Consider the following 16052-nt stretch of genomic DNA (forward strand, 5'->3'; position numbering starts at 1 on the left):
TTATTATGGTGATCATATAAGTAAGACAAAAAGGAGAGAAAAATGTACCCTCTTTTACTGGAATAATGTTTATGATTACAAGTGAAATAAGGCATTTTTTATCAACATAAAGGCAACCTTGGCTTATACCACCTCTTCTCGATCATGAATACGGACATCTTTACTGCACTCACTATTAATAATAAATATATTTTCCGAAGAAGACTGGCATTGCAGCCTGGGGCCTCGTGTATTCCTTTCATTGGGTTAGATGGTTATGCATATGGAAATTGAGTTGATTTATATTTGCACATGGGCCGTACCTTTCTTCTAAAAAGCTCCAGAGCACTTTGCAGAGCCTCAGATAGGCAAGAGATACTTAGAACTTGCCTCTCAGCTAGGTAGGATTCTGTAAGATCTCCACAAATTGCCTGAACCTTTCTGTCTTTGGGATGACTTAAGTCGCCCTGCCTGGGGCAAGAACTAGATTAGATAAGCTTGGTTAGGAATGTATGATTATGCAGTACTACGAAAATGTTAAAAAAAAAACCCTTGCAGTTTTTCCTCTTTCCAATTTCATTGAAATTTCTTGGTTATCACTTATTTTTCTACCAGAGGATTGGTGCTTCAGCCCTTGATTTTGGTAAGTTGGAAGTTAGCATTTACACTAAAGCTGAGTGGAAAGTTCTTTCTGGGATATACATGGAGAAGAAAATGCGAGTGCTCTGTGATGTCATCTAAATAGCTTCTGTCATGTAGAAGTTTTATTCCATTTTTATTTTGATACACACAGAGAGAGAATTTAGCAAAATGATTAAGAATACAGGCTTTGGAATAAGGAGTATCTGTATTCAGATTGTGTCTCTGCTTCTTACCAACTTGGGACTAACAAGTCACCTAACAATACTGATCTCTCATTCTTCAACCGTAAATAGATGGAAAATTGAAGAACCTGCCTTGTAGGCTTCCAGCGAAGAGTCAAAATGCTTTCTACATACATCAGTCAGGCCCAGTATATGATGTTGTTGGTTTGTGTGATCATTCAGTAAACTGGTATTTGGAGTTGGGGGCATGGAAAGAATATCCACATACCCAGATTACTTTTTACTTTAGAGGAATCAGGATGAACTTGTGCTTGGAAATTTCAACCAATCCCTGTTATGTAAGTGTGGCTTCTGAATTCCTGAGCTGGCTCTGTTTGAATGGCATCTACCTGTACCCTTATGGACACACCTGTGGACCTGGTGTTGATTCTGAGTGACGTTGGTGATTGTCCTTCCATAATTAACCGAGATGCCCTGTGATTGCTATTTAATGAAGGTTTTTTTGGTTTTGTCTTTGTTTTTTAATGGTGCAAAATAAGCTGAGCTCTCTTAAATGTGAATGAAGGAAGCAAGGTAACTTGAGCAGCACATTTGGCCACCATCAGGATGGCATCCAGGTAACTGCCTGGGAGAAATAATAGGTACACAAAAACAAGTGTTTACGCGGTGACTTGCTGTAGTGTTTGCAAATCAGCTAACTCACAAATTCCCTCCTATACTGTTTTGTTTTGCAGTTGAGAGCCAAGAACTTGGCACATCCCAGGCTGCCAGTCTTTTCGCTGGCAGAGAAATGCAGCACTGGAAGCATCAGGCATTTCAAGCTGGTTAGATACATGAGAATGGGAGGGTGGTTTGTCAGGTTATTAATTTATCATTCTGATAAACATGATGGGTATGAGGGGAAAGACAGCACTTTGGGGGAAGTAAAAGGGTGAGATGGTGCCTTTTCTCCACCTTTGGAGACCTCACTGTTGACTACATCACTGCTCTCTTCAGATCACTGTTGACTCTAGGACAGCTGCCTGGGAATAACGTTGTGATTTATGAGTCTCATGGGAGTGACGTTCTCTGATCAGTTTCTCCATGAAGTAGAGCAGACCTTGAACCACAATAGATTAGCTCTTGAAACCCAGAAGAATAAAGTATTCTGAAAGCTGGTCACACTAAGCAAATGTCTGGGGAACTTCTAGAAGACAGCTGGGTCAGACCAGTATAAAGTGCTCTCTGAAAAGTCAGTAATTTATTACAGAAGACTTGCTAACATGTGATGGTTTAAAAAATTATTGGCTAATCATTATTAATAGCAAATGTGGAGTGCTAAAAGCCAGATGCTTGTGGCCTGCTGGTCAACCAATGAGACTCTGTAGCAGCTCTGAGTTGTATTTTACTTAGAACTGAATAAGCAGCCAGATGGCCTTAGCTTCTCTGGCTTAGGAGCTGGGAACCTGTGGTTCTTAGCTTGATATTTTTCAGCCCACATGTATAACTGCTTTTGCCAGAAACCCACAGGATAATTCTCTTTCCCCCATTTCGGTGAGCCATAGGATCTGACCCTTTCAAGATTTAAGAATTAGAGCAGATGAAGAACAATTGAAAGGGTAGCAGTAACTTACTGTGATTCAGACCAAGTGAACTGAAAACCAGGAGTCTGTTTTGAGTTAATATTCTTGAAAAGCTAATACTTTGAATGAATGAGTTAATAATTCGTTTTCTGTCACTGCTCTGTTCTACTCCCCCAGGTATTCATCCATTTCTTTGCTTCCCCCCCTCTGTCTTTCCCATCTGTTTCTCCTCTTCTAGCTTCTTCTGTCTGTTTAAACTTCTCTCATCCTACTTGGCCTTTCAGGGCCGGCTCCTGGGAGGTATTATTACAGGGTGCTGAGAGCATTATCTTGCGTACAGAATCTTGGGACTCTTACTCTGGTTCTGCTGCTCTTGCCAATTGGTACAAGTCCCTTCTCAGGTTTCTCACTGTAACTTCTCTTTTGTATATATATGTTTTATATTTCATGCTATATGCTGGCTCTCTCCAGGTTTTTCCAGGCTTAGTATTGCTGGCAGGACCACGCCCCCTCCCCCCAGCTGATTGCTTTAGTAAAGTCATCCAAAACAAAGAATCTTCCACTTTTCCTATCAGTTGTTTTGAACCTTCCAAATAGACCCACAGACTTATTATTGTTTTGAAGTAAGCTCAACTCCCAATGTGGCGCTCGAACTCATGACCCCGAAGATCAAGAGTCACATGCTGTAGCAACTGAGCCAGCCAGACACCCCAGACCCACAACCTTCTTTTTTTTTTAAATTTTATTTATTTATTTGAGAGAGAGAGATAGCAAGAGAGAGCGCAAGGAAGGAGGAGAGGGAGAAGCAGGCCCCCCGCTGAGCAGGGAGCCCGATGCGGGACTCGATCCCAGGACCCTGGGATCACTATCTGAGCCGAAGGCAGGCGCTTAACTGACTGAGCCACCCAGGCGCCCCCCCACAGCCTCCTTTAGACTGTGATAATATGCCCTGTATTTATGGGACAGTCCAGTATTAAACCCAGTTTAGATTCAAAACATTTGGTCACCATATTTATGGCTTTTCAGTTAAGGAAGTTAGAAAATGAAAACAAACGGTGAAGTTCAGTCCCTGAAACTCCCTCAAACCAAGTCAACCTAAATTGGAGATAGCTATACTGCAATTTAATGAAGTGCTTCAAACCTCTTTAGGTGCGTGTGACTAGGCGAGGCCTCCGTACCCATCAAAGAGTTTCCCCTTGCAGAAAAGTTCAACTTCCCTCATCTGTTTGTTCCCTACGTAGTCTCCCTCTTCCTCTCCTGGTCACTGTCACTTTGCTGAGAGAGCAGTGTGATTTGAATATAACCTTGTCTTCAAAGTAAATTACATTTCCATAATGGCTTTTAAATGCAAATGTGGCAGCCTGAGGTCCCTGGCCAAGTTGCAGGATGCCACTCTGGTGTGGTCACACGTCTCTTTCCTAGACTTGGTCCCAGTGAGGGTAACGGACTGCTCAGGCTGAGGAGCCTCCCCTGCCAGGTGTGTCCCTGGGTCAGCCTGCTGTTAGGTTCTCGGCAGTGGCCTCAGCACAGGTTGAAAGGCTGTGCTCACTCTGTCTCCCCATCCCTGGCAAATATATAAAATAGGGATGAGGGCCAAGCGCCTGGGACCACTTGCTTATTATCTGCCTGTGCAGTCTGAGAGACAAGCTAAAGACATTTTCTTCCATCTCATAGCCACAGGCTGCTCTCCTCTGTCAGCATCAAACCAGAGACCAGTCCAGCCTGCAAATTTTAGTTTTGCTTTGCATCTTTCTGACGTAATGTGCACCCTAGTCTCAGAAACTTGTCCACAAATTCACTGAAAATATTATTCCACATAGAGTTGAACTGGCAATGTCTTTTTATTTCAAGCTTAGAGGACAGGCTGCAGAGCAAGCACCAGCAACTTTGCTTTAGCTGAGGGTGAATAGGATGTCGGCTCACCTGCTGGCAGGAGTTGATTTTGAGTTACCTCAGTGTTCTTAAAATGCCTTTGCAGGAGCCACATGTTAAATGTGAACCCAAAATAAAAGAGCCCACACACCTCACTCTCAGGTGCTTACCACAGAACTTGGAAATCTCAGTAACGAAGGCAGAAGGTGATTTTCCTCCACTGGAAATGAATTTATCTGTGAAGTTAGAAAGACATTGTTGCGTAGAAGCAGAAAACAAGTTATGGATCCGCATTGAGGTGATGCTCTTTCAGGACGTCAGAAGTTACTGTCCTGAGTTTATATAACCACTTACAGCTTCCTCCTCAGTATAGGAGTGGCATGTTCATCACCTTACAGATCTCCCCGTACCACTCCCGCTGACCACTCCTGCACTCTGGTCCCCGGGAGGGGTGGTTTTCAGCCACAGTAGCATGCCACACTGGCATTGCTTGAATCATCCACACCTTGATGCAGCAGAACCTACCATTGTGCCCCGGGCACTGTCCCAGGGGTCAGGGATACAGTGGTCAACACTCTAGACAGGCCCTGGCCTCTCAGAGTTTACACTGGGTGGGGTGTGAGGGGAATGTACAGTAAACATAATGTCAGGGGATAGTAAATGGCTACACAAATACTAAAGCAGGGTGAGGACTAGAGAGTTCAGGGAGCTGGAGTAGGGCTGTGGGGGGAGGAGGGTTCTATGTAAGATTCATTGGTGAAGACAAGCTATAAGGGGGTGACAGTTTGGCAGATTCTTGAAGGTAGTGGGGACTGGATTCCAGGCTGGGGAGCATATAGTAAGCACAGAAGTCCTGAGGTAGGAATAAGTTTGTTGTATTAGGGAACAGCAAAGAGGTCATTGTGGCTTGAGTGGAGTAAAAAAGGCAAATGGTTTTGGGAGATGAGTTCAGAGAGGTAGGCAGGGTCTAAACAGGAGGGACCTCTTTCTCCATGGTAAGAATTCAGTTTTATTCAGAGTGTGATTAAAAACCATTGGAAGGTTTGGTGCAGGGTCATCAGTTTATCTAATTTACATTTCTAAAAGATCACTCTGGCTGCTGTGTGAAGAATTATCTGAAGTTTGGGTAAAGTGGAGGAAAGAATAGTAGGAATAGTATCGCATTAACAATGTAAGCAAGAGGTGCTGATTTGGACTAGGGTGATAGCAGTGGAGAAAGTGAGGAGTCATCAGATTTAGGACATCTATAGATAAAAGTGGACCCAGTAACACTGACTATTGCATTACATGGAGCCCGGAGGGTGAGAGAAAAGAGAGGAAAAGTATAAGATGCCCAAGATTTGCCTGAGCAACTAACTCAATAGAGGTACCGTTTACTGGGGCTGAGACACAAGACTAGCAAGATTGGGGTGGGGGGGCAAAAAGGGTTCAGTTTTGATCATGTTACATTTAATATATAAATTACAATTCCTAGTAGAAATGCTGAGTAGGTTGTTAGGTGAACGCTGGGGCTAGATAGATTGAGGCATCAGTGTGGCCATGATTGAGGCACACAGTGTGGCCTTGGCACTGTGCTCACCCAGGGAGTGAACGGATAGCTTAGCCCTATGGCTCTCAGGAGAGAAGTGAGCAGAGAGGAATGGGACAGTGGGCATTGCTGTGAGGGACAAACCAAGGCCTACTTGGAGGCCAAGGGAAGAAAGTGTTTAAAGAAGGAGGGACTTCCCAGCTGTGTTAAATGCTACTGATGCATCAAACAAGAGGAAGACAGATTTAGCCAATGGATTCAGCGACATGAAGGCTAGTTGATGAGCAGTTTTGGTGAAAGCCTGGTCACCGTGGGGTTGAGGAAAGAATGGGTTTGGGAAGTGGAGACAGAAGAGGCAGCACTTTGGAGAAGTTTTACTAAAAGGCGGGGAAGTAGGTGGAAGAGCTGTGAGATTCTAGGGAGGTCTCTTTTTAAGACTGGGGATATTTCAGCCTGTTCTGTATGCCAATGGAAATAACCAGGGGAAGAGAAATTCAGTGAAAAGTTTCAGAGCAAGCAGGCCAAGAGGTGGGGATCCGGTCTTAGATAGGCACAGTTTGTCTATTGTGATAGGAGGGAAGGTCAAGTTCATGAATATAGCTGCAGGCAGGCTATGGATTTGGTGGTGAGAGGGTTAGGTCATTCTCTTCCAGTGGCATCTATTTTCTCATGAGCCACGGGGAATATTCCAAGTTAATGTTCACTAGTAATAATTAAAGTAGCTGAGCACCTTCCTTTCTGTCTGCCTTTTCTTCCTTCCTGAATAATTCAGTCCAAAAGCCATTAGGTGGGAGCTCACAAGGTAGGCCTCCATGCTGGAGATTGCGGTGATGGTGGCCCGGATTGAGATGCCCCAACACGGTGAGAAGGGTGTCCATTCCTAGAAGTGTGGTGTGATTGGAGGAGGGTGGCTGTGTTGGTGGGGGAAGAATGGTGGCAGTAGCAATGGGAAAGTGGTTAACATCTAGAGGACACTGACCTAGGGAATACAGTGAAGATGATGGTAGCCAGCTTCTTACTGTCAGAGGAGGGAATTACAAATATGGAAGAGCAGAAAAGTAAGATGAACTCTGTGGTGTCATTTTGGAATTGGAGATACTGATGTGATTGTGGTTTTAAATATAAATATAGGTACAGATATAAGTGCAGATATAAATATGTGTGTATATTCATATGTATATTCATACATATATTCCTTAGCTCTGTCTGAGAGGACCGAGAAGCAACAGCATCCTAATGGCAATGAGCATTCCAGGTACCCAGATCTTGGTTTCTAAATACCATTTAGCGGGCTAAAAGGAACCATAACTTGTCGAAGAAATGACTAACTCCAGGGCTGGGACAGGGAAAATACAAGATGGAAACATATCAAAAGGGCAGAGCCAACTTGAAGGGGATATCATCGTTCACATCTGCGACAGTTTAAGCATCAAAATAAATACTGATAGTAATCCATGGAATAACATGGGTACATATAAATAAATGGATGAATAGATAGTGAAAAGGAAATACTTCTTCCTTAGGATAGAATGCAAACTAATAAATGGAAAAGGAATGATAGAATTATAAAATCATCACTAGACAACAATTATAGTAATAATTCATCCAAGAAATAACAATGGACATTAACATTAGGGTGGAAGTTTTTTAAGAAACATAGTCTCAAATTGATGCCCAATTTATGAATTAAAAAAGTAAAAAGAGTAACCTTATAGTAAAGAAACCTGACCAAAACCTTAATCAAGTGACCAACATCCCAATTCCAGTAATGGGTCAAATCAAGATCTGATGGGATGCAGTGAGAACACACAACGGCATCATCTCTGCGATACTCCTACCAAAAATGTATAGCCTGATCTAATCATGAGAAAATACCAGACAAACCCAAAGTGAGGGACAATATACGAAGGCTTGTAACCTTCCAAAGTGTCAAAATTCTGAATGTCAAGAGAAAAACTGAAGAACTATTCCAAATTGAAGGAAACAAAAGAGACAACAGTAACTAAATCCAGTACATGATCCTAGATTGGATCTTTTGCTGTAAAAGACATTGTTGGGATACTTGACAGAACTTGAACAGGGACTGGACTATGGATTAGATGATAGTAATAGGGGGACTTTTTTATTTTTTGGATGATCATATGTAAGGGGCTATTCTTATTTGGGGTATTGGGGTGATGGGGCATAAGTCAACAACTCTCAAACGGTTCAGGATAAAAAGTTATTTGTACTCTTGAAACTTTTCTGTAGGTTTGAAATTATTTTGAAATCAAAAAGAATTATAAAATAGCCAAGAGTAAAGAGATTTACTTTAAAAAATAAAAAAAGGAATAGCTAAGAACCTCTTGAAGAATGAGGTGGGAGGACTTGCTGCACTAGTCATTATCACGTTACGCTAATGAAGAGAGTGTGACCTCGGACAGACTAGTGGAACAGCACAAGGTGTCCACAGACAGAATGATGCATAGGTGAATGGTTGCTATATAACCAAGGTAATATTGCAGGCCAGAGCGGATAGACTGGTCCTTAAAAACATAGGTCACCTCTTACCTGTTAGAGTGATTCTTATCAAAAAGACAACAAGTGTTGGCGAAGATGTGGGAAAAAGGGAGCCCTTGTGCACTGTTGGTGGGGATGTAGGCTGGGGTGGCCACTACTGAAAATAGTATGAAGGTCCTCAAAACATTAAAAATAGAACTGCTGTATGATCCAGAAATTCCACTTGTGGTATTAACTGAAGAAAATGAAAACACTAACTCAAAAAGATATATGCACCCATGTTCACTGCAGCATTATTTAGTGCAGTTTTTTACCATCATAGCCAGGATAGGGAAGCAACCTGTGTCCATTAACAGATGAATGGATGAAGAAGAGATCTATGTATATACACAATGTGTTATTATTCAACCATAAAAAAGGACATCCTGCCATTTGCGACAACATGGATGGCCCTTGAGGGCATTATGCTAATCAGAGAAAGACAAATTCTGTATGAACTCTCTTATACATGGAATCTTAAGCCCAAGCTCATGGAAACGGAGAAGAAATTGGTGGTTGCAAGAGGTGAGAGGGGAGGGATGGGCGAAATGTGTTATCACAAGAAAAAAAATGTGTATGTGTGGTGATGGACATCAGACTTAATTGTGGTGATCTTTTCACGATATATGCGAATATTGAATCATTGTGTTATGTACCTGAAACTGTTAGAGATCTCAATAAAAAATACATAGTGCTGGGTCAATTTAATATCCACATGGAGCAAAAGGGAGACTAGACCCTACTTTGTTCCATACTCAAGTCAGTTTTAATTGGAGTGTCATTTAAATGAATAAGCAAGGGGCGCCTGGATGGCTCAGTCGTTGGGCATCTGCCTTTGGCTCAGGTCGTGGTCCCGGGGCCCTGAGATCGGGCCCCCCATCCGGCTCCCTGCTCCAGGGGAAGCCTGCTTCTCCCTTTCCCACTCCCCCTGCTTGTGTTCCCTCTCTCGCTGTGTCTGTCTCTGTCAAATAAATAAATAAAACCCTAAAAAAAAAAATGAATAAGCAAAACACTAACACTTCTAGAATACAATATAGAAGAATAACTTCCTGACCTCAGCGTAAGGAAAAATTTCTTAAACAGGATACAAAAAACACCATAAGGGAAAAGGTTGATAAATTGGATCACTTTAAAACTAAGAATTTCTGTTCATCAAGACACCATGAAGAGAGTGAAAAGGCAGGCCTTAAAAGACAAGATACTTGTGAAGCATAAGCCAACAAAGGGCTCATATCCAGACTATATAAAGAACTACAAATCAGTAAGAAAAAGGCAACTGAACAGAAAAATGAGCAAGAGACTGAAATAAGTACTTCACAGAAAGTAAATATCTAAATGGCCAATAAGCATATGAAATGTACTCAACAGCATTACTAATGAGGGGAATGCAAATTAAATTCGCAGTGTGATGCCACCATTTACCACCAGAATGGCAAAAATTAAAAAGATGGAAAATACGGAATGTTGACAAGGATGTGAAGCAGCTAGCTTCTAATACATTGCTGGTAAGACTGCAAATTGGTACAACCAGTTTGAGAAATGATTTGGCATTATCTGTTAAAGCTGAACATACTCCCTTAGTTACAACAAAACTGTAGATGACTGGGTGGCTTATAACAACACAAATTCATTTCTCACAGTTCTGGAGGCTGAGAATCCCAAATCAAAGTGCTGGCAGATTTGGTGTCTTATGTAGGCCAGGTCCTGGTTCTTAGATGGCCATTTTCTCCCTTGGCCCTCACATGGCCAAAGGGTCAAGAGGGCTCTGTGAGGTCTCTCTTATAAGGGCACCAATCCCATTCATGGGTGATCCACCTTCACGGCCTAATCACCTCCTCCAAGGTCCCACTTCCAGATACCATCACACTGGGGATTAGGTTTCAACATTTGACTTTGGGAGGACACAAATTCACTTTATAGCACATACCCATAACTGATGACCCAGCAATATCATGCCTACGTACATCCCAGATAACATCCAATAGCATTCATACTAGCTATAAAGTGGAAAAAACCAAATGTGCCTTGTAGTAAAAAAATATATATGGAGGCATATGGAATATTATACATTATTTTTAGTATATGTGCTGCTGAAGCAAGCACTGGAATATTATACATTAATACAGATGAATGAATTATGGCTACATGTAAAAATGGGTGATTCTCACAAACTTGAGGAAAAGAAGTATTAATACATATTGTATAATTCCATTCATATGAACTTCTTAAAAAGATAGAGTACATGATAGTGTTTATGGATGGATGCTTATGTGGTAAAACTATAAAGAAAAATGAAGTGTTAGCATAAATGGATGACAGTGACCTTTCTGGGGGCCAGAGAGGGTACTGATGAGAACGGACACAAATAGGTCTTCAAGGGTCCTGGTAATACTCTTTCTTTGCTTGGGTGGTAAATTGATCTATTTAATTTATGATAATTCACTGGGCTGTACATTTATGTACTTACTGTGTCTTATACTTCACAATAAAAAGTTTTTGAAATAAATTTAAACAGGTTTAAGGCTATCCCTACGACAAAGCCATTTCTGCTCTCTTGACAATGCCTACCAGTTAATAACTGACATTTGTACTGAGCATTTTATTTTTTTTATTTTTTTATGACATTCATCTTTTTTTTTTTTAAGATTTTATTTATTTATTCATGACAGAGAGAGAGAGAGAGAGAGGCAGAGGGAGAAGCAGGCTCCCAAGGAGCAGGGAGCCCGATGCGGGACTCGATCCCAGGACCCTGGGATCATGACCTGAGCCGAAGGCAGACGCTTAACCATCTCAGCCACCCAGGCGCCCTGTACTGAGCATTTTATATACATCATCTCTTATTGCAGTAATCCTATAAATTAGGTACTTTTATTATTCCCATTTTACAGATAAGGAAACTGAGGCTTGGAGGAGTTACGTAACTTGCCAAAGGTCATACAGCTAGTAAACTCCACCCAGTCCCGTTCTCCCCAGAAGTCTGACTCTTAATTGCTGCAGGATCCCCTTTCAGCTGATGCCTTATCCTGCTACCAAGACCTTCAGGGCATCCCTGTTTATTGTAAACTGCCATAACCCTCCCCCCCACCACGGCCTCTAGTCCAGTGCCTTGTACAATATAAGCCTTCAATAAAGGTAGTTCCATTCTTTTCATCCACTTTCTCTCATGTACCAGCTGCACTGGTGCAAGATTTTTTTTTTTTTTTCCTGTGCGAAGTTACTGAGGTTTGAAGCAGAGGAAAAAAAATCACAGAAAGCCTCCTGCCTGTGGCTGTTGCTAGTTTTACTTGCCGGGGTTCAGACAAATTCCCTACTTCCTTTTTTTTACTTCCCTGAGCTCCAAGACATCTGCTTAACTTCATCGTGTTCCCTCCCTTGGCCTACCACCCAGGAAGCAATAGATGGAGAAACAGCCAGGCTGTGTGCATGCCTTCTGCTTCTGCTTCCGGAGGGTGCCCCAGGTGCAACCACGCCGCAGTCCCTAGGTGGGCCAGGAGGGTGCAGGGCGCAGAGCCCAGCCATTCTAAATAAAACTCCTACTTCCACATTGCTACTGGTTTCCCAAGGTCTTCTGAGGCAAGAAGACTCCCAAAGAAAAGTAACTTGGTTTGGAATTCTCAAGCCGTCTTCAGTGGTGATTGGCCACTGGCCTTGAAGCCAGAGCTGCTCAATAATACAGGTACAGAGCAGGTGCACTGGGATCCATGAAATATCACCAGCTCAGCTTCTGCCACTTGCCCTCACTATGCCCTTTTCCTATTGCTAGAAGATTAAAAATAACAAGAGAAGAAATCAAATTCTGAGAACTCTACACATGTTTTCCTCAACAGTTTTTACCACCATCTCAACTTGTCCAAAACAGCTAGTTATTTACAGTTCCCTCACCTCTCCTGACCTGGCTCTTCCTCAGGATTTATTTTGATACCTGTACCACCTACCTCATGGGTCTGAAGTCTAGGGGTCCACAGACTCACCCCACCCCCACCCTCTCACCCACCTACTCTTGCCCACCTTCAAGTACCATCCATTTGGACCTGACAGTCCTTTAGAGCCAGGAGAACTTGGGCCACTCCCTGGTTTATAGACAGTTTGAATCACATAAATAAAGTCCTTAGAGTGAGCATTCTAGGTACTAAAAAGATTATGGCTGGTCGATAACATCCTTCGGGAAAATCTCTATAAATCTGTATAAGAAGGGCAAGGTCTCTTCCAGTGCTTTTTAACAATCTCACGCAGACCGTAATGATGTTCACTGTGGCCTACGTAAAAGTATCCTTCGAGTTTGTTCAATTATCAGGTGGCCAGGTGTTTTCGGGGGAAATTTGCCTTGCCTTCCCAGCTGCAGGGAAGAATCTTGAATAACCTAAGCCAATTATAGTAATTCCATTTTCCTTGCCAGTGATTGGCTTAGGACTGGGCATGTGATCTAATTCTGGCCAATGAGGTGTGGGGGAGTTTTCTGGGTGCTTCTGAGAAGGTTAAATAGGGACGTTAGGGTGGGTTTTATGTCCCCTGTTGGCTTTGGATGTTGCTGTGTGAGTGCACAAGACTGGAGCTTGGGTGCCCACTTGTGATCACGGAACAACAGGCCTGACGACTGATATCAAGACACCGTGGATAGCAGAGGTAAAATGTGGGAAGAGCCCGTGCATCAGCTAAAACTGGTCTACCGTTAGACTTCTTATTATGAGAGGTGATACTTTTCTCCTCGTCATTTATGTGGTTGAACTGGGTTTGCTGTTACTTGGGCTGAAAACCTGATTCATCTGCATTTAACACAGATGCAGCCTCCCTCTCCCACTTCCTGTGTTTCCCTCATTAGGGCACCAACTTCAGGCTAGCTTTTTTTTTTTTTTTTTTTTTTGCGGGGCTTGGGTTTTTAATGATATCCTCACATTCAGTCACCTCAGCCTCTTTCTCACCAAATACTTGCTCAAGGTTAGACTTGTAATCTCTAGAATGGAACAGTGTGAAATGAATTCCCCAATCAGGTACATCAGAATTACATGGGAAATGGGCAGAAGATCCAGAGAAGATACACAAATGGGCAATAAGTGCATGAAAAGATCTTCAATATCATTGATCATTAGGGAAATGCAAATCAAAACCACAGTGAGATACCACTTCCCACCCCCTAGGATGGCTGTGATCAAAAAGGACACTAGCAAGTGTTGGCGAGGATGTGCAGAAACGAGAACTCTCATACACTGCTGGGAATGTGAAATGGTGCAGCTGCTTTGGGAGAGTCCGGAAGTTTCTCAGAGGGTTAAACATAGTTACTGTATGAGCTAGCAATTCCACTCCTAGAAATAGACCCCAGAGAACCGAAGACCTAGGTTCACACAAAATCTTGTACATGAATGCTGATAGCAGCTTTATTTATAATAGTCAAAAAGTGGAAACAACCCAAATCTCCACCAGCAGATGAATGAAGAAACAAAATGTGGCATATCCATACAGTGGAATATTATTTGATAGGAAAGGGAATGAAGTTCTAATACCTGCTATGGTACAGATGAGCCCTGAAAACATGCTAAGCAAAAGAAGCCAGTCACAAAAGGTCCTGTGCTGTGTGAATCCATTTATATGAAATGTCCAGAAGAAGCAAATCCACAGAGACAACAAAGTAGATAGTGGGTGCCAAGGTAAGTGTTAGGGGGAACAGAGAATGACTGCTACAAAGTACAGGGGGTTTTTTTGGTGGTAATAGTTGTACAACTCTGAATATACTAAAAATCATTGAATTGTGTACATTAAACGGGCGAGTTTTATGATAGGTGAATTATATCTTAAAGCTGTTTAAGAAAGAAATCAAACCATTTTTGCTTTCTGAATTTACAAGAATTGGAATTGCTCCCATTCGTTTGTTAAAAAGAAATATAGGCAAAAACATTTGCTATATAGGATAATAATAAATGTGACTTTGCATCTAAAAAAAAAAACACACTTGGGGAGTTTAAATTATGGATTCCCTGGGCATCTCCTGAGACCGACAGATCGGACTCTCTGGGAGTGAGGTCAGGGAATGCCCAGCTCCCCAGAGAGAGACCCTCCTCATGCTCAAGTTTGCCAACTGAGAGACAAGAGGAGAGCTCTGGCCTTCCCAATAATGGTTCCTGCCTAGTGGAAGGTGCTTATTTGCAGAAAGAAGGCTGAGTGTTGCATACAAAGCCATAGCACAGTGTATCATGAAGACACAGTTATGGCAGAGTTTTAGAGTCACAGACCTTATCTTGAGTCTTGGCTCTGTTAACCGGAAAGCTGTGTAAACGCTGAGAACTTACTTAAACCTCTTCAAGTCTGTTTCATAGTCTGTAAAATGGGGACAAGAACATTGCCCCCAATGGGGCTGATGTAATAACAGTTCAAAGTGTACAGTGTCTGGCCCCTAATAAGTTTTTATCAGTGGCATAAAAGAGTTGATATATTCTAAAGTATATCTTTACATCAATGTCAATCCTAGGAAAACACTATTTGAAGGATTTAGCTCAAGGGCACACAGAAATGTCTTTATTGAACTGTTAGCCATATGGTGAAATCCATAGAATATAAACCCTATGAGAGCAAGGCCCTGTTTTTAGCTCCATGCTGTGTTTTCAGTGTCTGGAGAGTAGTTATTCTTAAATATTTGTTGAGGGCATGAGGGATACAGGGTTTTTCAGCAGTTGTGAGTTAATGTTCCCTGAGTCTCTTGCCATAATGTGAGTAGTGCCATTTGCCTGATTGTGGACACCTGGCGTCTTAGTTGGCTCGAGCTGCCGTAACAAAATACCATTGCCTGGGTGGCTTAAACAAGAGACATTTATTTCTCACAGTTCTGGAGACTGGGAAGTCCAAGATCATGGTGCCGACTGATTTGTTGCCTAGTGAGGAAACTTCCTAACTTGAAGATAACTGCTTTCTCTCTGTGTCCTCATAGCTGTGTCTCTTTTTCTTATAAAACCACTAATCCCATCATGAGGGTCCCACCCTCATGACCTCATCTAACCCTGATTACTTCCCAAAGGCCCCTTCTTCAATTACCATCACGTTGCGGGTAGGGCTTCAACGTATGAATCTGGGGGACACAGTTCAGTCCATAACACCTGGTTCTTCCTCCAGCCCCAACTCATCAGCAAATATCTGTGCTTCTTCCCACCCCCCAATCCTAGCTAGACCTGCCAGATATCTGCCTTTCTTGCTTCTGCCCACTCCTCCCCCTCCCAGCCCTGGCCAGCTTTTCATATTGTGGCCCCTGTTCGCTGCTCTGCTCAGCTGACCAGATTTAATCTATAAACTCACAGTAGGCAACATTTGTAGAGCCTTGTGTCAGTCCTGATAAATCTTTGTTCTCAAAAATTTCTACCCAAGAGAATGCCAGCAGACATGGAAATATCTTTGAAAAGATATCATTCTATCATGGTAGGACCAAGGTCTTTGCTAGAAGAGTTGGCATGCTCTGCTTGGACTGGCTGAGCTAATGGCTCCACATTGCACAGCCTTTTCCATTGGCACATCTTCGTTTCATTTGCTGTAGATTATCATCAGGAGCTTAAGTCAACAGTTGTGCCTCCTGAGCCTCAAGGAACAGGCTTCTGCTCCTTCTCTCTGTCAGCAGTGTTGGTTAACAAACACTGTCTTCCAACACGCCTCGCTTGGTGATCATTTGCCTTGGGTTTCTAACCTCTCCCTCCACAGATTGTTTGCTTTCTCTCTCAGGGCTGGTGTTTCCTGCACCTCCCAAATTAGTATCATCTGTGAATTTCATCACAC

This window comes from Leptonychotes weddellii, chromosome 12 (genome assembly GCF_054177405.1).
Source record: "Leptonychotes weddellii isolate Sample4059 chromosome 12, ASM5417740v2, whole genome shotgun sequence".
In the NCBI taxonomy this organism is placed as follows: domain Eukaryota; kingdom Metazoa; phylum Chordata; class Mammalia; order Carnivora; family Phocidae; genus Leptonychotes; species Leptonychotes weddellii.